Source organism: Ranitomeya imitator, chromosome 4 (assembly GCF_032444005.1).
Source record: "Ranitomeya imitator isolate aRanImi1 chromosome 4, aRanImi1.pri, whole genome shotgun sequence".
Classification (NCBI taxonomy): domain Eukaryota; kingdom Metazoa; phylum Chordata; class Amphibia; order Anura; family Dendrobatidae; genus Ranitomeya; species Ranitomeya imitator.
The window spans coordinates 77,130,412-77,158,028 of NC_091285.1; positions in this window are offsets into that span (position 1 = coordinate 77,130,412).

Here is a 27,617-nt window from a genome sequence, read left to right on the forward strand (position 1 = left end):
TGCACCATATGTGGGGGTAAACCACTGTTTGGGCGCACAGCAGAGCTCGGAAGGGAAGGAGCGCCGTTTTGGAATGCTGACTTTGATAGAATGGTCTGTGGGCGTTATGTTGCGATTGCAGAGCCCCTGATGTACCTAAACAGTAGTAAACCCCCACAAGTGACCCCATTTTGGAAACTAGACCCCCCAAGGAACTTGTCTAGATGTGTGGTGAGAACTTTGAATGCCCAAGTGCTTCACAGAAGTTTAGAATGCAGAGTCGTGAAAATAAAAAATACTTTTTTTCCACAAAAAAGATATTGTAGCCCCCAAGTTTTTATTTTCACAAGGGTAACAGGAGAAATTGGACCACTAAAGTTGTTCAATTTATCCCGAGTACACTGATGTGCCATATGTGGGGGTAAACCACTGTTTGGGCGCACGGCAGAGCTCGGAAGGGAAGGAGCGTCGTTTTGGAATGCAGACTTAGATAGAATGGCCTGTGGGCGTTATGTTGCGTGTGCAGAGCCCCTGATGTACCTAAACAGTAGTAACCCCCCACAAGTGACCCCGTTTTGGAAACTAGACCCCCCAAGGAACTTATATAGATGTGTGGTGAGAACTTTAAATGCCCAAGTGCTTCACAGAAGTTTATAATGCAGAGTCATAAAAATAAAAAATATTTTTTTCCACAAAAAAGATTTTGTAGCCCCCAAGTTTTCATTTTCACAAGGGTAACAGGAGAAATTGGACCCCAGAAGTTGTTGTCCAATTTATCCCGAGTATGCTGATGCCCCATATGTGGGGGTAACCCACTGTTTGGGCACACGGCAGAGCTCAGAAGGGAGGGAGCACCATTTGACTTTTTGAGCGCAAAATTGGCTGTCGTGTTTGGAGACCCCCTGATGTACCTAAACAGTGGAAACCCCCCAATTCTAGCTCCAACCCTAACCCCAACACACCCCTAACCCTAATCCCAACCTGATCCATAATCCTAATCACTAACCCTAACGATAATCACAACCCTTCCCCCAAACAACCTCAATGTCAACCCTAACCATAACCCTAATGAAAACCCTAAATCCAACACACCCCTAATCCTAATCTCAACCCTAACCTCAAACCTAACCCTATTCCCAATACACCCCCAATCACAACCCTAACCTTAACCCTAATCCCAAACCTAACCCTAATCCCAAGCGTAACCCTAATGCCAACCCTAACCCTAATACCAACCCTAATCCAAACCCTAACCCTAATCCCAACTCTAACCCTAACCTTAGCCCCAACCCTAGCCGTAACTTTAGCCCCAACCCTAACCCTAGCCTTAATGCTACTTTCACACTTGCGTCGTTTGGCATCCGTCGCAATCCGTCGTTTTGGACAAGAAACGGATCCTGCAAATGTGCCCGCAGGATGCGTTTTTTGCCCATAGACTTGTATTGCCGACGGATCGTGACGGATGGCCACACATCGCGTCCGTCGTGCACTGGATCAGTGTTTCGGCGGACCGTCAGCACAAAAAAACATTCAATGTAACGTTTTTTTGTACGTCGCATCCACCATTTCTGACCGCGCATGCATGGCCATAACTCCGCCTCCTCCTCCCCAGGACATAGATTGGGCAGCGGATGCGTTAAAAAACTACATCCGCTGCCCATGTTGTGCACAATTTTCACAACGTGCGTCGGTCTGTCGGGCCGATGCATTGCGACGGGCCCGTACCGACGTAAGTGTGAAAGAAGCCTAACCCTAAATTTAGCCCCAACCCTAACCCTAAATTTAGCCCCAACCCTAACCCTAAATTTAGCCCCAACCCTAACCCTAAATTTAGCCCTAACCCTAGCCCTAACCCTAGCCCTAACCCTAACCCTAGCCCTAACCCTAGTCTTAACTCTAACCCTAACCCTAGCCCTTACCCTAACCCTAACCCTAGCCCTAACCCTAGCCCTAACCCTAGCCCTAACCCTAATCCTAACCCTAGCCCTAACCCTAGCCCTAACCCTAACCCTAGCCCTAACCCTAGCCCTAACCCTAGCCCTAATTTTAGCCCCAACTGCTCTACTCCTGCCGGCCGGCAGATGGAGACAGATGGCGGGCGCACTGCGCATGCGCCCGCCATTTTCTTTTGCCCAGAAGATGCCGGCGGCCAGGAGGAGCAGCAGGAGGACCCAGGGACACCGGTAAGTATAATAGGGTCCCCGAATCCCCCTATTTCTCTGTCCTCTGATGTGAGATCACATCAGAGGACAGAGAATTACACTTTGCTTTTTTTTTTTTGCGGTCGCCGGTAAACAGTTAATTACCGGCGATCGCAAAACAGGGGTCGGTAAAACCGACCCCGATCATGCTCTTTGGGGTCTCGGCTACCCGCGGTAGCCGAGACCCCAAAGATTCTCCCGGGGCCGGCCGTTCAATGTAGCGTTTTTTTGTACGTCGCATCCGCCATTTCTGACCGTGCATGCGTGGCCATAACTCCGCCCCCTCCTCCCCAGGACATAGATTGGGCAGCGGATGCATTGAAAAACCGTGCGATCACATCAGAGGACAGAGAATTACACTTTGCTTTTTTTTTTTTTTTGCGGTCGCCGGTAAACAGTTAATTACCGGCGATCGCAAAACAGGGGTCAGTAAAACCGACCCCGATCATGCTCTTTGGGGTCTCGGCTACCCCCGGTAGCCGAGACCCCAAAGATTCTACCGGGGCCGGCCGGCGGGCGGGCGCGCTGCGCATGCGCCCGCCATTTTGAAGATGGCGGCGCCCACCGGGAGCCACGAGGAGCACCGGGGGAGACAGGTGAGTATCGGGGGGCGATCGGGGACCCCTTTTCTCTGTCCTCTGATGTGCGATCACATCGGAGGACAGAGAAATTAAAAAGAAATCGCGTTTTTTTTTTTTTTTTTTGCGATCGCCGGTAAACGGTTAATTACCGGCAATCGCAAAAGCGGGATCGGTAAAAAAACCCCCGAATCATGTTCTCTGGGGTCTCGGCTACCCCCGGCAGCTGAGACCCCGGAGAAAATCCGACTCTGGGGGGCGCTATTTACTTTTTCCACAGCGCCGTTAATTAACAGCGCTGTGGATTAAGTACCCTTAGCGGCCGCCGTTAAAAGGCGTATCGGCGGTCGCTAAGGGGTTAATGTAAAGCCTGCTGTAAATGCTGAAGAGAACTGTTATGTGCCCGTCTTTAGTAAAGTTTATTTTTCAAGCGTTCAATGGTACTGTGACTCTATTTATTCTACTTTGGTTGAGGCGAACGTGCAGTGCATTACAGGATGCCCCAGAAGTAAAGTAGCAGCAGGTACGCTGACTGGTGGGAGTCGTCGAGTGTATGTGAGGGGAGGTAAGGGTGTGGAAGAGACTTTTACCTCAGCCACCACTACCGCCCTGTCCCACCCTTAGAGTATACTTACCTTTAGGGTATTTTCATTTAGGTGTTGCTATTTGTCTCGGCTACATCCAGCTATACATATTTTGTTAGCTTATTGTTGCACTGGCAATTTGAATCATACAGAAGCCATGTTAAACCTGTATAATTTTGCCTCTTATATTTAAAACTAGATGGCGGCCCGATACTAACTTATCGGGTATTCTAGAATATGTAGGTAGTATACAGCACAGGCTATGTACTATATTACACTGTGACGTAGTATATAACACAACCGACGTAGTATCTAACATAGCTACGTAGTATATAACAGAGCTTCATAGTATGTAACACAGCATACATAGTATATAGCAGAGCTTAACACAGCCACATAGTATATAACATAACCACGTAGTGTATTGCACAGGTATGTAGTATATTGGTCAGCCATGTAGTATATAGCAGAGCCACGTAGTATATAACATAGCCACGTAGTATATTGTAGAGCCACGTAGTATATTGCACAGGTACGTAGTATATTGCACAGCCACGTAGTATATAACACAGTCACGTAGTGTATTGCACAGCTACGTAGTGTATTGCACAGCTATGTAGTATATTGGTCAGCGACATAGTTTATAGCAGAGTCACGTAGTATATAACATAGCCACGTAGTATATTGTAGAGGCACGTAGTATATTGCATAGCCACGTAGTGTATTGCACAGTCGACGTAGTATAAAACAGAACCGACACAGCCACATAGTATATTGCACAGCTACGTAGTATATAACATAGAGCACATAGTATATTGCACAGCCACGTTGTATATTGCACAGTCACGTTGTATATTGCACAGTCACATTGTATATTGCCCAGCTACGTAGTATACAGCAGAGATGTAGTATAAAACAGAGCCCACGCAGTATGTAAAAGAGCCCATGTAGTATAAAGCAATGTGGGCACTATATGCGTGGTTAAAAAAGACTTAAAATAAAAAATAAACATATACTTATATACTTGAAGTCCTGGCGCCTGTGTGCGGTGCACGCGGCAGCTTCCGGTCCCAGAGTTGTATGAGCGCAGGACCTGTGATGATGTCACGGTCACATGGCAGGAAACGTCATGGCAGGTCCTTCACGCATAGCATCCTTGGCACCGGAATCTGCCGCTTGCACTGCCGAGGACAGGGCGCCACGTCGGAGGGTGAGAATAACCTTTTTTTATTATTATTATTATTTGTAACATAAGATCTGTTTACTATTGATGCTGCATACGCAGCATCAATAGTGAAAAGTTGGTCACACAGGGTTAATAGCTGTGTTAACGGCGTGCGTTACACCATGGTCCGTTAACACTGGCATTAACCCTGTGTGAGCGCTCAGCGCTGACTGCAGGGCAGTAAACCAGCGGCCATTTCGCTGCCAGACTATGGCCGTCGCTGATTGGTCGTGGCAATGGTCGTGGGCGTTTTGCCACGACCAATCAGCGACTTGGATTTCCATGACAGACAGAGGCCGCGACCAATGATTATTCGTGACAGACAGACAGAAAGACAGACAGACAGAAAGACGGAAGTGACCCTTAGGCAATTATATAGTAGATACCCATTAAGGGTTTATGGTATACTTACCTTTTAGTCTTTGGCACTAAGGTTGCTATTTGTCTCTGCTAACCCCAGCTATATATGTTTTGCTGCCTTATTGATGTATGCTCCCAGATATTATGTGGCACTTTGGTGTCTCTCTTTCTCCCTATAATGTATTACTCCTTGAAAGTTAACTGTTTTTAATATTCCTCAGTAAAGATTTGTTACATTTCATTCTAGATGCTCCTGTATACTAATTCTCTTCGGGTTTTAATTATTTAATAAAGTAAACATTACATAGAAGTAGATTTTTCAATAAGTTAATCTATATACTGTGAGCACAATGACTAAGCAAGTGAGTATTTTGACCATATCATAATTTGTATGCAGATTTTCCAACTCCAAGCTGTATAAACTTGATCGATTGTTGTTTGAAGCAAATCATGATGTTTATTTGTGTAATGAGGGAGGTGTCCATAATTTTTAGGACATTTGTTTTTCTCAGGCAAAATAGGCCTGGAAGAGATTAAACTGGCTCTGAAAAGTTGAAAAATGCTACAAGTCTTACAGAGGGATGCTGCAATCTTGAATTTGCTAATTTATTTGGGTATGACCACAGAAGCGTCAACTGTTTTGCTGTAAATGGTCAGCAGGGTTGCAAAAAACATGCTGAGTTAAAAAGACACGCATTGCTTTCCAAAGATTTTGAAGAATCAAACAAGAAGTGACCAGAGACCCATTATCCTTCAGTATTGTCTTGAGGGCTACCACCAGGAATATCAGGGTCCCATACTGAGAACATTTTTTTACTCCGCTCAGCCTCCACCCCAGCTCTACCTCCACCCCTTGAACCTTCCAAAGTCCCATCACCCACAATTGGAAAAACTCCACTTCTGCACCACATCTTCACCAATTATTCATTAACAGTCACCATCGAACACCATATCACATACATAGCCATCAGCTTTTGTTTTGGCCAAAAGATTTTTTAAGCCTGTCGCCACGACAAGGTAGAATCTTTTGGCAGGGCCCTACTCTACTCCAACTTATTAAAAATGTCTTAAATATCTAATACTCTTTTTAGGTATATTTTAATTTAGCTTTCTTTAAGGGAATGTGTCACATATATTTTTAAAACTAATTAAAACCAGATTATGATCTTTTTTAAAATTTGTATTTCTGATTGCGAATTATTATAGTCAAATAAATTGAGCAACTGCATGCATGTCTGGCCAGCTGCTCCATTCATTTCATCTTTTCTGTTTTCACGGGATGGTTAGATTTACGGGGCTCCTGTTTTCAGGATCAGTGGTAGTTCTACTTCTTCGAACCCCTCATTGATCACAAGAATAGGGCCTCTGCAACTCTCATCACCCCCTGAAAGATGTGGAGCAGCTGATTGAGCATCTGTGCAGCCACTTTATTGTAAGAGACAGCTCAAACACCAAATTTTCAAGCAGAATTCGATGCAGGCAGATCCTTTCTTGTCACAGTTAAAACCTGCGGTTCTGCAATCCTCATCTCATTAATAGCCTTTAAGATGAAAAAATAATGATATGGCCCATCTTCACCTGACCTAAATCCTATTTAGATCCTGTCGGTTCTTGTTAAATTGGAGATTTATGGTGAAGAAAAACAGTACACCTCTCTGAACAGTGTCTTAGAGGCTTTGGTTGGTGCTGCCTAAAAGGATAATCATCAACAGGTTAAGTAACTGACAGAGTCCATAACTGTCATTTAAAAGAAAGGTGGCTAAATATTGTCACTGATATATATTTTTTTAAATGTTAAAAATTTAATTTTGGACATTTTGAGTTGTTTAGTTATTATTTTAATTTTTAAAGATGAAAATAAATAATTGCGATGGGATAAGTTATGTTTTTTCATTTTTTAGTTGCCCAATAGTTAAGAATAGGGTTGAGCGAAACGGGTCGTTCATTTTCAAAAGTCGCCGACTGTGCGGGGTCGGCCATGCGGTACGCGACTTTCGCGCCAAAGTCGCGTTTCAATGACGCGAAAAGCGCCATTTCTCAGCCAATGAAGGTAAACGCAGAGTGTGGGCAGCGTGATGACATAGGTCCTGGTCCCCACCATCTTAGAGAAGGGCATTGCAGTGATTGGCTTGCTGTCTGCGGCGTCACAGGGGCTATAAAGGGGCGTTCCCGCCGACCGCCATGTTACTGCTGCTGATCTGAGCTTAGGGAGAGGTTGCTGCCGCTTCGTCAGAAGCAGGGATAGCGTTAGGCAGGGTCCATTAACCACCAAACCGCTTGTGCTGTAGCGATTTCCACTGCCCAACACCACCTTCGGTGTGCAGGGACAGTGGAAGCTACATTTTTTTTTTTTTCCCCTCAGCGCTGTAGCTCATTGGGCTGCCCTAGAAGGCTCCCTGATAGCTGCATTGCTGTGTGTACGCCGCTGTGCAAACCAACTGCTTTTTTCAAAGCACAAATCCTCTTGTTCCTTCCTTTCTGCACAGCTATCTTTTTTGTTTGTACACACTTTTTATTTAATTTGTGCATCAGTCCACTCCTTATTGCTGCCTGCCATACCTGGCTGAGATTACTGCAGGGATATAGTAATTGAAGGACACTCCCTGTTTTTTTTTTTTTTTTTTGTGGGAGATTAAGATTGACATTTCTGCTAGAGTGCCATCCCTGTGTGTGCCATCTCTCACTCAGTGGGCCATAGAAAGCCTATTTATTTTTTTGCTTGATTTGGGTTATAAAATCTACCTGAAAAAATCACTACATCAATCAGTGGGAGAAAAATATTGGCCTCAGGGCTTGTGTGCCACTCTTGACTCCTGTGTGTGCCATCTCTCAGTCAGTGGGCCATAGAAAGCCTATTTATTTTTTTGCTTGATTTTGGTTCTAAAATCTACCTGAAAAAAATCACTACATCAATCAGTGGGAGAAAAATATTGGCCTCAGGGCTTGTGTGCCACTCCTGACTCCTGTGTGCATCATCACTCACTCAGTGGGCCATAGAAAGCCCATTTTTTTTTTTTTTGCTTTATTTGGGTTCTAAATTCAACCTGAAAAGATCAATAAATCAATCAGTGGGAGATTAATATTGGCCTTTGGGCTTGTGTGCCAGTCCTAAGCGTGCCATCTCTCTCTCTCAGATAGTGGGCCATAGAAAGCCTATTTATTATTTTTTTTATTGGGTTTATAAATTTTCCCTGGAACAAAAAAAAAAAAGTGGGAGATTAATATTGGCCTCTGGGCTTGTGTGCCAGTCCTGAGCGTGCCATCTCTCTCACAAATAGTGGGCCATAGAAAGCCTATTTATTTTTTTGCTTGATTTGGGTTCTAAAATCTACCTGAAAAAATCACTACATCAATCAGTGGGAGAAAAATATTGGCCTCAGGGCTTGTGTGCCACTCCTGACTCCTGTGTGCATCATCACTCACTCAGTGGGCTATAGAAAGCCCATTTTTTTTTTTTTTTTGCTTTATTTGGGTTCTAAATTCTACCTGAAAAAATCAATAAATCAATCAGTGGGAGATTAATATTGGCCTTTGGGCTTGTGTGCCAGTCCTAAGCGTGCCATCTCTCTCTCTCAGATAGTGGGCCATAGAAAGCCTATTTATTATTTTTTTTATTGGGTTTATAAATTTTCCCTGGAACAAAAAAAAAAAAAGTGGGAGATTAATATTGGCCTCTGGGCTTGTGTGCCAGTCCTGAGCGTGCCATCTCTCTCACAAATAGTGGGCCATAGAAAGCCTATTTATTTATTTTTTTTTGGTTTTATAAATTCTCCCTGAAAAAAAAAAGGGAGATTAATATTGGCCTTTGGGCTTGTGTGCCAGTCCTAAGCGTGCCATCTCTCTCTCTCTCTCAGATAGTGGGCCATAGAAAGCCCATTTATTATTTTTTTTATTGGGTTTATAAATTTTCCCTGGAACAAAAAAAAAAAGTGGGAGATAAATATTGGCCCCTGGGCTTGTATGCCACTCCTGACTCCTGTGTGCGTCATCTCTCACTCAGTGGGCCATAGAAAGCCTTTTTTTGTTTTATGTGTTTTCTAAATTCTCCCTGAAAAAATCATTTTATTTTATTTGGTTTCTAAATTCTTCCTGAAAAAATCATTTTATTCTATTATTTTTTTTTCCTAAAGTCTCCCTGAAAAAAAAAAAAAAAACAAATCAGTGGGAGATTAATATTGCCCTTTCTGCTTGTGTGCCAGTCTTGACTCCTGGGTGTGCCATCTCTCTCTCTCTCTCCAATTGTGGGCCATAGAAAGCCTATTATTTTTTTAGCTTGATTTGGGTTCCAAAATCTACCTGAAAAAATCACTACATCAATCAGTGGGAGATAAATATTGGCCTCTGGGCTTGTGTGCCACTCCTGACTCCTGTGTGCGTCATCTCTCACTCAGTGGGCCATAGAAAGCCTTTTTTTGTTTTATTTGTTTTCTAAATTCTCCCTGAAAAAATCATTTTATTGTATTTGGTTTCTAAATTCCTCCTGAAAAAATCATTTTATTCTATTATTTTTTTTTCCTAAAGTCTCCCTGAAAAAAAAAAAAAAATCAAATCAGTGGGAGATTAATATTTACATTTGTGCTTCAGTGACAGTCCTGCGTGTGTGGCATCTCTCTCATTTGTTGCCACCAACAACAGAGTGTGTAACATTGTGCCTGATTTTCGTTGTGGTCTCACTCACCTGTAAAGGGGTAGCTAAATCATACTGAAGTTATAGCTCACCGTGTAATTTGTGTGACAGCAACAAATACCGTTAGTTTGTTTACGTTTTTAAAACAATGAGGAAGTCTGGTGGAAGAGGTCGTGGCCGGGGGCGTTCATTGTCAGCTGGTAATGAGGGTAGTGGTAGTGGTGGAGCATCAGCTGGTCGTGGGAAAAAAAATATTGCACCTAAGTCTGGAGCTGTGGAGCCAGGTTCGTCGTCTGGCTACACAAGGCCTCGAACGCTCCCTTTTCTAGGAGTAGGAAAACCGCTTTTAAAGCCAGAGCAGCAAGAGCAAGTTTTGGCTTATCTTGCTGACTCAGCCTCTAGCTCTTTTGCCTCCTCTCGTGAAACTGGTAAATGTCAAAGCAGCGCGTCGTTAGTGGATGTTCACGGTCAGGGACAAGTCGCTTCCTTGTCCTCTTCAGCAAAAACAACAACAGAGAAGAATGCAGCAGGCGACACAACGGGTTACTCCATGGAGCTCTTTACACATACCGTCCCTGGCTTAGAAAGTGAAGCAGTTAACAGTCCATGCCCATTACATGTTGAATCTGACATGGAGTGCACTGATGCACAGCCACAGCCAGACTACTATGCTGGTCCTTTGACTCAGACCACAACATTGCCCTTGCAGGGTAATGATCAAGAATCAGACCCTGATGAGACTATGTTGCCCCATCACGAACGCTATACCACCGACCGACACGGTGACACAGACGAAGTTGCACACGAGCTACAAGAAGAGGTAATAGATGACCCAGTTCTTGACCCCGATTGGCAGCCATTGGGGGAACAGGGTGCAGGCGGCAGCAGTTCTGAAGCGGAGGAGGAGGGGCCGCAGCAGGCATCAACATCGCAACAGGTTCCATCTGCCGGGCCCGTATCTTGCCCAAAACGCGTGGCAAAGCCAAAACCTGTTGGAGGACAGCGTGGCCATCCGGTTAAAGCTCAGTCTGCAATGCCTGAAAAGGTATCCGATGCTAGAAAGAGTGCAGTCTGGCATTTTTTTAAACAACATCCAATTGATCAGCGCAAAGTCATCTGTCAAAAATGTTCAACTACCTTAAGCAGAGGACAGAATCTGAAAAGTCTCAATACAAGTTGCATGCATAGACATTTAACCACCATGCATTTGCAAGCCTGGACTAACTACCAAACGTCCCTTAAGGTTGTAGCACCCTCGGCCAATGAAGCTAGTCAGCAACGCAACATCCCTTCCGGCAGTGTAGGGCCACCATTTTCCGCACCACCTGCAGTATCTGTGCAGGTTTCTTTGCCAGGCCAAAGCAGTCAGGGTCAGGGAATCACCAGTTTCGTAGTAGGAAACACTGCATCTAGGACACCGGCGGCAACAATACCATCTCCCACCGTCTCTCAGTCTGCCATGTCCACCGGCACCCCCGCTAGTTCCACGATCTCCAGCTCTCCAGTCCAGCTCACCCTACATGAGACTATGGTTAGAAAAAGGAAGTACTTAGCCTCGCATCCGCGTACACAGGGTTTGAACGCCCACATAGCTAGACTAATCTCGTTAGAGATGATGCCCTACCGGTTAGTTGAAAGCGAAGCTTTCAAATCCCTGATGGACTACGCTGTACCACGCTACGAGCTACCCAGTCGACACTTTTTTTCCAGAAAAGCCATCCCAGCCCTCCACCAGCATGTTAAAGAGCGCATCGTCCATGCACTCAGGCAATCTGTGAGCACAAAGGTGCACCTGATAACAGATGCATGGACCAGTAGGCATGGCCAGGGACGTTACGTGTCCATCACGGCACACTGGGTAAATGTGGTGGATGCAGGGTCCACAGGGGACAGCAAGTTTGGGACAGTTCTGCCTAGCCCACGGTCTAGGAAACAGTTGGCTGTAGCCGTTCGCACCCCCTCCTCCTCCTCTTCGTCCTCCTGCAGAAGCGAGAGCTCGTCCACAGACCGCAGTCGCACAACCACTCCATCCGCAGCTGCCACTGTTGCACACCAGGTCTCCCATTATGGGGCAGCTACTGGCAAACGTCAGCAGGCTGTATTGGCTATGAAGTGTTTGGGCAACAACAGACACACCGCGGAAGTTCTGTCCGAGTTCTTGCAGAAAGAAACGCAGTCGTGGCTGGGCACTGTAGATCTTGAGGCAGGCAAGGTAGTGAGTGATAACGGAAGGAATTTCATGGCTGCCATCTCCCTTTCCCAACTGAAACACATTCCTTGCCTGGCTCACACCTTAAACCTGGTGGTGCAGTGCTTCCTGAAAAGTTATCCGGGGTTATCCGACCTGCTCCTCAAAGTGCGTGGACTTTGCTCACATATCCGCCGTTCGCCCGTACACTCCAGCCGTATGCAGACCTATCAGCGTTCTTTGAACCTTCCCCAGCATCGCCTAATCATAGACGTTGCAACAAGGTGGAACTCAACACTGCACATGCTTCAGAGACTGTGCGAACAGAGGCGGGCTGTTATGTTTTTGTGGGAGGATACACATACACGGGCAGGCAGTAGGATGGCAGACATGGAGTTGTCAGGTGTGCAGTGGTCGAAGATTCAAGACATGTGTCAAGTCCTTCAGTGTTTTGAGGAATGCACACGGCTGGTTAGTGCAGACAACGCCATAATAAGCATGAGCATCCCCCTAATGCGTCTGCTGATGCAAAGTTTGACGCACATAAAGGATCAGGCGTCTGCAGCTGAGGAAGAGGAAAGCCTTGATGACAGTCAGCCATTGTCTGGCCAGGGCAGTGTACAGGACGAGTTAGCGGGCGAAGAGGAGGAGGAGGACGAGGAGGATGATGGGAATGATTATATTTGTAATGAGGAAGCTTTTCCGGGGCCACTGGAAATTGGTGGCGCGGCAAGGCCGGGTTCTGGTTTTTGGGGGGACACAAGTGACGTGGATTTGCCTGAAACTGCCCCTCAACCAAGCACAACCGGAGATTTGAGAATTGGAACTTTGGCCCACATGGCGGATTATGCCTTACGTATCCTCAAAAGGGACACACGCATAACTAAAATGATGAACGATGACGATTACTGGTTGGCCTGCCTCCTTGATCCTCGCTATAAAGGCAAATTGCAAAATATAATGCCACATGAGAACTTGGAACTAATATTAGCAACCAAACAATCAACTCTTGTTGACCGTTTGCTTCTGGCATTCCCTGCACACAGCGCCCGTGATCGTTCTCACACGAGCTGCAGGGGCCAGCAGACCAGAGGAGTTAGAGGGGCAGAAATCAGAAGTGGCGTTGGCCAGAGGGGTTTTCTGACCAGGTTGTGGAGTGATTTTGCTATGACCACAGACAGGACAGGTACTGCAGCATCAATTCAAAGTGACAGGAGACAACATTTGTCCAGTATGGTTACAAACTATTTTTCATCCCTTATCGATGTTCTCCCTCAACCGTCATTCCCATTTGATTACTGGGCATCAAAATTAGACACCTGGCCAGAATTGGCAGAATATGCATTGCAGGAGCTTGCTTGCCCGGCAGCTAGTGTCCTATCAGAAAGAGTATTCAGTGCTGCAGGTTCAATACTAACAGAAAAAAGGACTCGTCTGGCTACCCAAAATGTAGATGATCTAACCTTCATTAAAATGAACCACAACTGGATTTCGAAATCTTTTGCCCCACCTTGCCCGACTGACACCTAGCTTTCCTATGTAAAGGTCTTGCCTGTGGACTATTCTGAACGACTTTTCCAATCTCGTTTTTGCAGCACCTGATTGTCCAGCATCCGACATGTTAACACCTCCCTAAATGGCCAAAGTCCCCACACGGGGCCGTGGTATCGCCACTTGGCACCAGCACCCGTGAGAGTACTGTTTGTCTGAAGAGGTGGGTGTGCCCGCTTTTGGTCGACGGCACTGCCACTAGGTCCCTCATAGTACAATAAAGTGTCTGGCGGTGGTGGTGCGCACCCAACATCAGACACACCGTTGTAATATGAGGGGCCCTGGGCCTGTACCGCCGGCCACAAGACAGTCCCCCCCCCCCCAGGTCAAACAGTGCTCTACGACTTGCAAAATTTTCTCTCACAGCTCCACCAATGTTTAGTTTATGCGCTGACATCCTTCAATGCCTGGCACTGTCAATACCATTGTATTGACATTTTTCTTATGTTAGGCCTTCGAAGCCTGTCTGCGGTCCCTCCTTCCACTAGGCCTCCACTGACCTGTCAACTGCTGCCCGTGTTCCCCTGGAACCAATTTTAAATTGCCTACAGCCAGCCCAATTTATTATGTTAGGGCTTCGAAGCCTGTCTGCGGTCCCTCCTTCCACTAGGCCTCCACTGACCTGTCTACTGCTGCCCGTGTTCCCCTGGAACCAATTTTAAATTGCCTACAGCCAGCCCAATTTATTATGTTAGGGCTTCGAAGCCTGTCTGCGGTCCCTCCTTCCACTAGGCCTCCACTGACCTGTCTACTGCTGCCCGTGTTCCCCTGGAACCAATTTTAAATTGCCTACAGCCAGCCCAATTTATTATGTTAGGGCTTCGAAGCCTGTCTGCGGTCCCTCCTTCCACTAGGCCTCCACTGACCTGTCTACTGCTGCCCGTGTTCCCCTGGAACCAATTTTAAATTGCCTACAGCCAGCCCAATTTATTATGTTAGGGCTTCGAAGCCTGTCTGCGGTCCCTCCTTCCACTAGGCCTCCACTGACCTGTCTACTGCCGCCCGTGTTCCCCTGGAACCAATTTTAAATTGCCTACAGCCAGCCCAATTTATTATGTTAGGGCTTCGAAGCCTGTCTGCGGTCCCCCCTTCCACTAGGCCTCCACTGACCTGTCTACTGCTGCCCGTGTTCCCCTGGAACCAATTTTAAATTGCCTACAGCCAGCCCAATTTATTATGTTAGGGCTTCGAAGCCTGTCTGCGGTCCCTCCTTCCACTAGGCCTCCACTGACCTGTCTACTGCTGCCCGTGTTCCCCTGGAACCAATTTTAAATTGCCTACAGCCAGCCCAATTTATTATGTTAGGGCTTCGAAGCCTGTCTGCGGTCCCTCCTTCCACTAGGCCTCCACTGACCTGTCTACTGCTGCCCGTGTTCCCCTGGAACCAATTTTAAATTGCCTACAGCCAGCCCAATTTATTATGTTAGGGCTTCGAAGCCTGTCTGCGGTCCCTCCTTCCACTAGGCCTCCACTGACCTGTCTACTGCTGCCCGTGTTCCCCTGGAACCAATTTTAAATTGCCTACAGCCAGCCCAATTTATTATGTTAGGGCTTCGAAGCCTGTCTGCGGTCCCTCCTTCCACTAGGCCTCCACTGACCTGTCTACTGCCGCCCGTGTTCCCCTGGAACCAATTTTAAATTGCCTACAGCCAGCCCAATTTATTATGTTAGGGCTTCGAAGCCTGTCTGCGGTCCCTCCTTCCACTAGGCCTCCACTGACCTGTCTACTGCCGCCCGTGTTCCCCTGGAACCAATTTTAAATTGCTTACAGCCAGCCCAATTTATTATGTTAGGGCTTCGAAGCCTGTCTGCGGTCCCTCCTTCCACTAGGCCTCCACTGACCTGTCTACTGCCGCCCGTGTTCCCCTGGAACCAATTTTAAATTGCCTACAGCCAGCCCAATTTATTATGTTAGGGCTTCGAAGCCTGTCTGCGGTCCCTCCTTCCACTAGGCCTCCACTGACCTGTCTACTGCCGCCAGTGTTCCCCTGGAACCAATTTTAAATTGCCTGCAGCCAGCCCAATTTATTATGTTAGGGCATCGAAGCCTGTCTGCGGTCCCTCCTTCCACTAGGCCTCCACTGACCTGTCTACTGCTGCCCGTGTTCCCCTGGAACCAATTTTAAATTGCCTACAGCCAGCCCAATTTATTATGTTAGGGCTTCGAAGCCTGTCTGCGGTCCCTCCTTCCACTAGGCCTCCACTGACCTGTCTACTGCTGCCCGTGTTCCCCTGGAACCAATTTTAAATTGCCTACAGCCAGCCCAATTTATTATGTTAGGGCTTCCAAGCCTGTCTGCGGTCCCTCCTTCCACTAGGCCTCCACTGACCTGTCTACTGCTGCCCGTGTTCCCCTGGAACCAATTTTAAATTGCCTACAGCCAGCCCAATTTATTATGTTAGGGCTTCGAAGCCTGTCTGCGGTCCCTCCGTCCACTAGGCCTCCACTGACCTGTCTACTGCTGCCCGTGTACCCCTTGAACCAACATCAGAAAATATAAAAATAAGTATTTTGCTTATAAAAAAGAAAATACTGGAGAGATATCAAATGCAGACATTTTAACATTAAAAACAAACACATACAACAAAAATCTGGTACAGTACTAAAAATGGCCACCAGCTACAATAACTTTCTCCTGCAAGTAGTTAACTGAAAGTTTTTTTCAATTTAAAACACAGATATGGCATCCACCGAGTGTTGTCCTGTCGCGTCTTCTTTATATTATTGCCAAGAAGATGCAAAACAATGAAAATAATAAAATCATTATTTACCAAAAAAATAGAGTAAGTCAAAACCACATTGCAAATAAACATTCATTACAAATAAAGAAGCAGGGCGCGTCCGAGGGTGAGTATATACCTAATAAGAATATAATCACCCTCGGACGCGCCCTGCTTCTTTCCGACAGCCTTCCTTCCTAAGAATCAGCCCTTCCGTGGCGTAGAGAGAGAGTTTGTTACACTCCAAGGTGTTCCCCAGGTTGCCTTTCCTGAGCTTCGATCTTCATGCTCTCGTTTAGTAGTTGTCGGAAAGTAGGCTGCATTAGGCCTACAAATTGGGTATGGGGTGGAGAGAGATGGTGTGTTACACTCCAAGGTGTTCCCCAGGTTTCCTTGCCATTGCTTCGGTCTTCCGACTCTCGTTTAGTAGTTGTAGAAAACTACACTGCATTAGGCCTACAAAATGGGTATCGGGTGGAGAGAGATGGTGTGTTACACTCCAAGGTGTTCCCCAGGTTGCCTTTCCTGAGCTTCGATCTTCCGGCTCTCGTTTAGTAGTTGTTGGAAACTACACTGCATTAGGCCTACAAATTGGGTATGGGGTGTAGAGAGATGGTGTGTTCCACTCCAAGGTGTTCTCCAGGTTGCCTTTCCTGAGCTTCGATCTTCCGGCTCTCGTTTAGTAGTTGTTGGAAACTACGCTGCATTAGGCCTACAAATTGGGTATGGGGTGTAGAGAGATGGTGTGTTCCACTCCAAGGTGTTCCCCAGGTTTCCTCGCCAATGCTTCGATCTTCATGCTCTCGTTTAGTAGTTGTTGGAAACTACGCTGCATTAGGCCTACAAATTGGGTATGGGGTGTAGAGAGATGGTGTGTTCCACTCCAAGGTGTGCTCCAGGTTGCCTTTCCTGAGCTTCGATCTTCCGGCTCTCGTTTAGTAGTTGTTGGAAACTACGCTGCATTAGGCCTACAAATTGGGTATGGGGTGTAGAGAGATGGTGTGTTCCACTCCAAGGTGTTCCCCAGGTTTCCTCGCCAATGCTTCGATCTTCATGCTCTCGTTTAGTAGTTGTTGGAAACTACGCTGCATTAGGCCTACAAATTGGGTATGGGGTGTAGAGAGATGGTGTGTTCCACTCCAAGGTGTTCTCCAGGTTGCCTTTCCTGAGCTTCGATCTTCCGGCTCTCGTTTAGTAGTTCTTGGAAACTACACTGCATTAGGCCTACAAATTGGGTATGGGGTGTAGAGAAATGGTGTGTTCCACTCCAAGGTGTTCTCCAGGTTGCCTTTCCTGAGCTTCGATCTTCCGGCTCTCCTTTAGTAGTTGTTGGAAACTACGCTGCATTAGGCCTACAAATTGGGTATGGGGTGTAGAGAGATGGTGTGTTCCACTCCAAGGTGTTCTCCAGGTTGCCTTTCCTGAGCTTCGATCTTCCGGCTCTCGTTTAGTAGTTCTTGGAAACTACACTGCATTAGGCCTACAAATTGGGTATGGGGTGTAGAGAGATGGTGTGTTCCACTCCAAGGTGTTCTCCAGGTTGCCTTTCCTGAACTTCTATCTTCAGGCTCTCATTAAATTGTGGTTAAACGGAACAACTGCATTTGGCGTACTAGTTGGTTTGGGGCCTACTATCGGTGTCTGCCACTCCTTGCTGTTCTCCTGGTTTCCTGTCCTGAAATTCCGTTTTCAGGCGCTCGTTAAGTAGTTGTTAATGTTAGACTGCATTTGGCCTACTAGTTGGGTTGGGGCCTACTATCGGTGTCTGCCACTCCTTGCTGTTCTCCTCCACTGAACAAAGCTGTGCCGCCTGTTTACTACGGTTGCCAATTTTGAACTGCATTTCGACTACTTACTGATTTGGGCCTACTCTCTGTGTCAGCCTCTCATTCCAGTTGTCCTCCACTGCAATGCCCCCTGGTTATTCCTGTGTTACCAATTTTGAACTGCATTTAGCCAACTTTATTCTTTGGGCCTATATCTGTGTTTCCTCCTCATCCTGCCCATTGCCCAGCCAGTGATAGATGAGTCTGCTGGTACATTGACCCATAACGCAACATTCCCCGTGCACGCTACACAACAACATTGTGACCCTGCTGAAAGTCAAGTTGCTCTTCCCGCATACCATACCACCTTACACGGGGACAAAGAGGAAGGTGCAGATGAAAGTGCAGGTTCCTTCATCAGGTGGGGGGAGGAATACTAGTTGGCGACGTCACTGGCACAGGGCCTCTCATTGTACGCAAAAGTGTTGCTGCCGGTGGGAGACGCCCCCGCCGTGCAAACACACCGCTGTACTTTGAGGGGCCCTGTGCCAGTGCCAATGCCAACAAGTGGGCCCCCCCTGCTTGCTCAGGTTCACAGCACTTGCAAAGTTGAAATACTTACCTCTCCCTGCTCCACTGCCGTGACGTGGTCCAGATTTCCTGGGCCCACTAATTACTTGAACCAGCCCTACCCACCACAACTTTAGCCAAATGACCCCCAATTTCAAATGCCTTACAATTATTATAAGGTAAATTACGCTTGACAAGCTTCATTAAGAAGAATGGATGGTTTTGACATTAAAATGGGCACTCTAGGTGTTTTCCTGGCCCCCACTCACTGCCGACTATGCTGCCCCATTGACTTGCATTGGGTTTCGTGTTTCGGTCGATCCCGACTTTACGTCATAATCGGCCGATTTCACTCGACCCGACTTTTGAGATAGTCGGGTTTCGCGAAACCCGGCTCGACTCTAAAAAGGTCAAGGTCGCTCAACTCTAGTTAAGAACACATAAATATTTTCCTAAAAAAGTGTATATGCACAGTGTAGATGCCTAGTATGATATAATTGTTCTTGGCACCATATCATCCTGCGTTCACGTGATATTCTATACGCACGATCAAGTTAATGATCATTCTGCGAACATTCAAATATGTTCATAAACTATCATTAAATAACTGATGATCATATAGCTGATCGGTGGTGGTGGTTCAAAGCCTAAGATTTGCCAATACCTATGCACCTTCATATTCATGTATGTATGTATAGGTCTTGGTCCCAAGGCTAAGATAACTTTTTACAGTTACAGCTCATATCTTCCCTCTTACCTGGTTTTCTGAAGCACATCCTGCCCTTAAAAATATTTGTGTAATTATAATGCCGCCTGAATAAAAACAACCATCCATCATGTGCCCTAAATAAAACACAGTATAGTGCCCTGAATAAATTATTGCTCCTTACTGTGCTCACTGCACAAAAAATATCTTCACACAGTCTTTCATATGGTACATGGCTTCCACACTATCCTTTCTTTATAAAATATGTACAGTATACCACATTTTCATTGCAACACCACCCCTTAAATAATAATAATAATAATAATAATAATATATTAAAACCACCACACTCTCCTTCCTTATGAATTATTCCCATTACTCCTTCCTTATTTATGAATTACTAGATGGTGGCCCGATTCTAACGCATATGAAGATTTAAGAATAATGCAATAAATACACAGGATTTTCCGGGTAAACTATATACATTATCAGAAGAACGGTGTTTAAATCCCGTGCCAATATCACTAATTGGTTGCGGCCGGCCAGGCGCAAACAATCAGCGAAGCCTGGTTCAAATCCTGCGGAAATTCGCAGCCAGACTGCGCTTGTCGCTGATTGGTCGCGGCCGGGCGCGACCAATCAGCGCAGCGGTGTTTAATTACCGAGCCAATGTTGCTGATTGGTCGTGGCCGCCCGGGCGCTTTATTCTCTCCCTCACAGACTGTCCTCCATGTTATTTTCTCCCTCACACACTGTCCTCCATGTTATTCCCTCCCTCACAGACTGTCATCCATGTTATTATCTCCCTCACAGACTGTCCTCCATGTTATTTTCTCCCTCACCCACTGTCCTCCATGTTATTCTCTCCCTCACAGACTGTTCTCCATGTTATTTTCTCCCTCACCCACTGTCCTCCATGTTATTTCCTCCCTCACAGACTGTCATCCATGTTATTCTCTCCCTCACAGACTGTCCTTCATGTTATTCTCGTTCTAGTATATGTATGTAGTTTATTTTGAACGCTGATTGGTCGAGGCCGGCCGGGCGCGACCAATTAGCGATGCGGGATTTCAGTTACAGACAAACAGACCCTTAGACAATTATATATATAGATGATCTCCACACTGTCGCCATCTCATGCTGCATTCTTTTCACATTGTCACCCCATTCCATGCAGAAACCACTATTCATGCTGATGTAGTGACCTAGTCGAGAGTGTGTTGCCCTGTAAGTAATCCTGGATCCTGAATAGCTTCTGTACGCTACAGCTCACTCTCTAACTGTACCCTCTACATTATCCCCTGCATTTGTCAGCTGTAATTCTCCATTTCTAGTCACCTCCATTTTAGATGCAATATATTTCTCATTTGCTGTGTTCTGGCGTCATCTAATGGTGAAAGTGTACAATTACTCATAATTATAGTTTTGTAAGGATCTGACTGAGATGTGAATTCGGTGTCCTATTGGCCAGCTCATAGTCACATGGTCAATAGGAGGAGCTGTTTTCCAATTCAATTCTAGAATGTTCTTTAGTTTGAGGGATGCCCTCAGGGAGAGCAGAAGACTTGTGGACGCTGATTTCACTATGAGATCTCCTGCAGGCCTAAGAGCTTGGGTACCCTCTCTAACCTGTACAGACATCATTCTAAAGTCTTTCTGACTGGAATCACCTCAGTTTTTACCTTCACCTATAAGTACTTGTGCACGTGCCGTGACACACTGTGGCGTTAACCCAGAGTACAGGTCTGTAGCCTCTAACTGCTGTGTCAACCTCCTTCTGTAAGCTATCAAAAGACACTGTCGAGTGTTCTTGAAGCTCTAGACCCCAGTCACATCTCAGCATCTAAGTGCGAACTGTAATTGCTGTGGACTATTCATGAGAGACTGTTCCTTATTTGTTCCAAGTAATAATTCCCGTTCCTGCTAAAATAAAAGCAACTGTTATCCCCAAGACTGATGTGTGTCATAATTCCTTCGGCTACGGGGGTGGATAGCAGGGAAAGTTCGACCTGGTTATTACACTGACCCATCCACTCAATTTATACTGAGAGTGCCTTGCTGCCCTTTCTCCTTACTCAGCCTTCTCTGCTATCCTCTCTCCATACTCAGTCTCCATCACTGTGCCTTTTGCATACTGAGCTTTATACTGATACCTCACAATACCCCTTCTGCATACTAAGCCCATCACAATGCCCAATCTTCATCCTGGGCTTTCCATGCTGCCCCATCTCCATACTGAATCCCATACTTACCCTTTTGCATACTGAGTGCTCTACATTGCCCCTTCAACATTCTGACTCACCCCACATTGCCTGTTCCCCATGCCGAATCATCAATGCTATGCTCCCCTTTTTCCATTATGAGCTCTCCATGATGTCCCTTCTCCATAATGAGCCCCCTGTACTGCCATTTCTCCATATTAAAGAGTGCATGCTGCCACTTACCCAAACTGAGCCAATCTGCAATGCCTCATCCTTTCTCTATTATAAGACCCCATCCTGTCCCTTCTCCATATTGATCTCCTCAAACTATCCCTTCACCACACTGAACCCGCCTTGCTGCTGTCTCTCCACACTGAGTCTACCATACTGCTCTGTCTTCAAACTAAGCCCTCCGCCCTGCTGCTTCTCCATATTGAGCCCCTCATCCTGCTCCTCCTCTGCTCTTTAAAGGGAACCTGTCACCCTGTTTTTTCAGATTGAGATCAAAATACTGTTAAATAGGGCCTGCACTGTGCGTTACAATAGTGTATGTAGTGTACCCTGATTCCCCACCTATGCTGCGAAATACATTACCAAAGTCGCCGTTTTCGCAAACTCGGCTTTGGGAATATGGCCGCCGCGATCTCTTCTGCGCACGCGCGGCATCCCGCGGCCATTTTCCTGAAGCCCCGTGCAGCAGAGCACTCCATCTGCGCACGCGCGGCCCCAGGAAGATGGCCCCCCCACCGATGACAGGGATAACAGTGTAGATCGCGCGCTGTTTCTTCACGTGCGCGCAGGGAATTCGGAACTTGGACATGCGCACACCACTACGCCACCAACGGAAAGCTGGGGAAGAAAAGAGCGATGTCACCACGCCCACCTGACCAGACCAGCCTGATTGACAGGCGAAAACGGCGACTTGGTGATGTATTTCGCAGCATAGGTGGGGAATCAGGGTACACTACATACACTATTGTAACGCACAGCGCAGGCCCTATTTAACAGTATTTTTATCTCAATCTGAAAAAACGGGGTGACAGGTTCCCTTTAAGACTGTGAAAAGGTTCAGTGCATACTATTTTGTGCTTTTTCTTCTCAAGTATTTTTGCTACAGTATATAAATATAATTCATATTCCTAATCATGTAGCTCTAAGGAGGGGGTTAAAAACTGCTACTCTTCATATGACCCCTACTTGGATTCAATCTGTTGTTATCAAAATCATAAGGCTTTCTAAATGAATATAAATGGGTTAATAAAATAATGCCAGCATTTTAGTGCAAAATTTACAAGTCATCAGGATTAAAATGTGACTTCAAACATTATTGTCATCAGGGAGTTAAGCAGTAAAATTTCTTGGCAAGGGAGATAACTGTAGCTTTGTTATTATAGAAATTCAGCATGATGATGCCACACTTGCCAAACTCAGAAAATATTCATAATCTTAGTCTACTTGTAAAATTACCATTCTGTCAAAACCCCTAACGAGTGGAAATTATGGTTTTGAGAGTCATATCATAGATGATACTAACCTTTTAAAGCATTTATAATTATCTAAAACGATCTATAGCGGCATAGAAAGCTGTAGGCTATGATTCAAAGGACAAATATGGCATTATAACTACTGGCACTCACAATTAAAAACAGGAATTGTCAGTTCTTAGAGTGCCCCTGGTTACCAGACTCATGCCAAATCACCTTAATAAATGTTCTCCTCTCTATAAATGTACAGTAGTATCCTTTAGTTTCTTGCCAGCAAAGACACAACTTTGGGGCATAATGAGATCAGTTTTATGGTGTGTGATTTTTATCTAATTTATAATTTGGTGCCATATTTTAGTACCTACATTATAGTGATTGTCCATCGTCAAAGTCATTTTTGTATTAAATTAGAGATATCCATAAATAAAAATTCTGTAGGATAATGTTTTAAAAAAGTTGCCTTCTGCAATAGTAGTGAGACAAAGCTGCTGATACATCACATAATCTTTTGTATAATAGAAATTCCTTCCACATTATTTCTGAAATACTCCCAACAAGAATTTTTTTTTATCGTGAAACAGGCAACTCTAAAGAGGGCTACCACTAAAAGCGTACTAGCTACTCCATTTTCCAGATCCCAGGGGTTGCCCTGACTATAACCCTTTAACCCCTATACAGTTGTTATGGAAATTTGATTAGGATAAATCTATCCATGTGTGTGCTGGGGCCGTTCCCAATTAGAATGAGTATTTTGCGTGCTCAAGAATGACACTGTACATCCATGGTGACAGAATAACATTCCATCAATACTGACTGTGTATTGTGCATACAAGGTTCTATAATTGCATAAGGAAAGGGGTGGTTAGTTAAATACCATATGGTTAAGCTCCTCTGTTATTGGTTATCTAAATATATATGGAATATTGTGATTAATGCACATATGAATGCTGATTAAGCAACTATAGTGTAAAGGTACCGTCACACATAGCGACGCTGCAGCGATACCGACAACGATCCGGATCGCTGCAGCGTCGCTGTTTGGTCGCTGGAGAGCTGTCACACAGACAGCTCTCCAGCGACCAACGATCCCGAGGTCCCCGGTAACCAGGGTAAACATCGGGTAACTAAGCGCAGGGCCGCGCTTAGTAACCCGATGTTTACCCTGGTTACCATCCTAAAAAGTAAAAAAACAAACGCTACATACTTACCTACCGCTGTCTGTCCTCGGCGCTCTGCTTCTCTGGTCTGGCTGTGAGCGCCGGGCAGCCAGAAAGCAGAGCGGTGACGTCACCGCTCTGCTTTCCGGCTGACCGACGCTCACAGCCAGAGCAGGAGGAGAGCAGAGCACAGCGCTGGAGGACAGACGGCTGTAGGTAAGTATGTACTGTTTGTTTTTTTACTTTTAGGATGGTAACCAGGGTAAACATCGGGTTACTAAGCGCGGCCCTGCGCTTAGTTACCCGATGTTTACCCTGGTTACCAGCAAAGACATCGCTGAATTGGTGTCACACACGCCGATTCAGCGATGTCTACGGGGAGTCCAGCGACGAAATAAAGTTCTGGACTTTCTTCCCCGACCAGCGATCTCCCAGCAGGGGCCTGATCGCTGCTGCCTGTCACACTGGACGATATCGCTAGTGAGGACGCTGCAACGTCACGGATCGCTAGCGATATCGTCTAGTGTGACAGTACCTTAACTGTCGCCTTTTCTGCAATTAGGATAAAGTTGAGATGTCTACTCATCACTTAGCACATCAGTTTATGGAAATAAATAACACGGCACTCTGGAATAATGCTGCTGGTGGTGCTCAAGTCGGGTGTCCAACCCATACAATTAGGCAAAAAATTACTTGGCACTCAGTATTTGAAAAAAATGCTTCCTTCTTTATTGTACATCCAGACCAAATAAATCAAATTAAACGTTTTTGGTCCATCAAAGGACCTTCATCAGAATATCCTTATTGGAGAAAACTGGATGTTATATGAAATTATGAGAATAAAGGCGGCTGTATGCAGTCTGGTGATAGTAATGCCAACTGGACCTGGTGGGGATGATGCTTATAACTCAGGTCCGTCATGTGGCGATACCATTGGTGAGTGAGAGGGCTCTGGAGGAAGGCTGTCAGCAGTCTTGTCAAGGATTGCTTGTGCTGCAAAAACTGCACTCAGGCCAGAGGGGGCTCCCCTTGCAACTGGATCCAGGTGAGCTGAAAAGTAGCTTAGAGATCTCTGCTTTCCCCTATGAATCTGCATCAGGACTCCAGTGGAATGGCCTACTTTTTCCATCAGGTATAGACAAAATGGCTTCTTGTAGTCAGGTAGGACTAGTCCTGGAGCTGAGTCTTTCAGTTTCCTGAACAAGTTGAAGGCCGCATCTGAGAGAAGGAACGGGGTCACATTGATGCAATTGTACAGAGGCTGCATTAAGGTCAAGGAATCAGTGATCCAACTTATGCAATATGAAACTAGACCAAGGAAGGCCTGTAGCATCTTTGGAGTTGATGGGGGAGCCATCTTCTCCACACAAAAGATCTTCCGGTCATCTGTCAGGTGTTTTGCCTGGTGGGCAATACAGTGTCCCAGGAACGTAACTCACTTCTGACTCTACTGGACTTTGTTTTTCGAGACCTTGAATTGCTGCTCCGCCAGGTAGAGTAGGATAGACAAGGAATGGGCTGTGCAGGTATTGATATCAGCTGCACAAAGGGAAGATCATCCATGTAGAAGAGTGCCCTCTGCATGTTCTGTATTCCAGTTGGCGAGGATGGAGGACATTACTGTGGTGAACTGTAAAGGGCTGTTCTGGGCCCCCTGGGGCATCACTGTCCATGTGTACTGTGCCCCCTTGTGAGTGAAAGCAAACAGGTACTGGTCGTCCGGGTGAAGGGGAACACTGAAGAAAGCATTGGTCAGATCGACCACTGTGAACGCTGTTGCTGTGGCTGGCACATTTGAGAGCAGAGTGTGTGAATTTGGCACAATTGGGATTTCAAATATTGTAGCCTCGTTCATGCACCATTGTGAACTTGGTTGTTTCTCCTTTTTTCTCCGAAAAAAAAACAGTTTATTGCAATGCGATGTGCAAGGAATTCTGATTCCTATTTCCAGGTAGACCTTCAGATGGTCAGAGACAGCTTGACTCTGGGTTATGGATGGGGGTTACTGGGCCTTAAGAGGGTATGGGGTACCTGCCATGAGTGACACCTGTACTGGGGCAACTTGAAGTTTTCCCACATCTTGGGGTTCCTTGGACCATAGACTTTCTGGTACTATGTCCAGTACTTCTTCAGCTTCTGCAGTAGGTCCACTCCAAGCAGGTTGAATGGACAGGCCCTTGACACCACGAACTGGGACAGAATAGAGTGTCTTGGCTGAGTCCACACGCTCAGAGGCTCTGTAAGCTTGGAATGTCTGACTTAATTATCAATCCCCATGCAAGACACAGAGGATTCTGATAAGCAGGTGGGGTTGGGGAGTTCCACATGTCTCATCACACTTCTGGCTGCACCAGTGTCCACAAGAAAAGATCTGACAACCCCATCCACTTTCAGGGTTATTGAGGTATTGGTCCCACTGGTGGGATTTTGCATGTTAGGAGCATGGTGTCTTGTGGGCCTGCAAATCCAGGACCCTTAACCACAAGAGGATGTATGCTTCCTTTTATTGCCGGCCTCCAAGCTGCCATGCAGCCGATATAAAGCCAGGTCTACAGAGCAGCAGGCGAGGGGCCGACTGCGGTGTACCAGGAGACCGGAGGAGGGAGTAACTGCGGGAGCAGCCTGTGGTGTGATGTGCTGCACTCCTGATCTCCTCTCCGTCTGCTGATTGGCTGTGCAGTGGAAGCAGGAAGGCAGAGATGCAAATGGAATACCACATGCTGGGTAAACCCTGAGTGTGTCCCTATGCCCTTTCCCCGTGATAGCTATGCTACTGCCTGTACTCCTTCACCTGGAAAAAGTAGCATTACCCAGTGTCCATTCCTGTTGATGGGTTGAATGTCTAATGAATGGAAGGACAGTTCTTATAGAGAAAAAAATATTCTTTGTGAAAGCTCTCCACTTTGACTAAGAGATGAGGTTTCTGAACAGAGATTCCCGTAATATGTACAAATTAAATTCAGTGGGAAAAATAAGTATTTGATACACTTCTGATTTTTCAAGTTTTTCCACCTACAAAGAATGGAGCGTTCTGTGATTTTTTTCATAGGTACACTTCACCTGTGAGAGACAGAATCTAGAAATTAAAAAGAAAATCACATTGTATGATTTCTTAATAATTAAATAGCATTTTATTGCCTTAATTAAGTATTTGATCACCTGCCAACCAGCAAGAATTCTGGCTCTCACAGACCTGTTAGTTTTTCTTTAAGAAGCCCTCCTACTCTGCACTCATTACCAGTATTTGAACTCGTTACCTGTATAAAAGACACCTGTCAACACAGTAAATGAATCAAACTTCAAACTATCCAACATGACCAGAGAGCTGTCTAAGGACCCCATGGTCAAAATTGTAGACCTGCAAAATGCAGGGATGGGCTGCAGGACAATAGGCAAACAGCTTGGTGAGAAGGCAACAACTGTTGTCGCAATTATTATAAAACTAGATGGAGGCCCGATGCGCCTGATGAGGGTGGTAATGTCATGATGGGGGCAGGCATGCGGCGCTGTTATTGACTAATGGCAGCCTGTGATAATCTAATGACTTTTGCATCAGGGGACTCATGTGCTTGACGCCTATGCTTATATTCATTGTTTTTTTCCCAGCACTGCTGTTGCTCTTCAAGATTCTCATTTGCCCTTTGTTGTCTTTGACGTTGTGCCTTTGCTGTTTCCTTTCATTTTCATTGGCGTACCTTTCATGAGGAGCCATGTTGGCT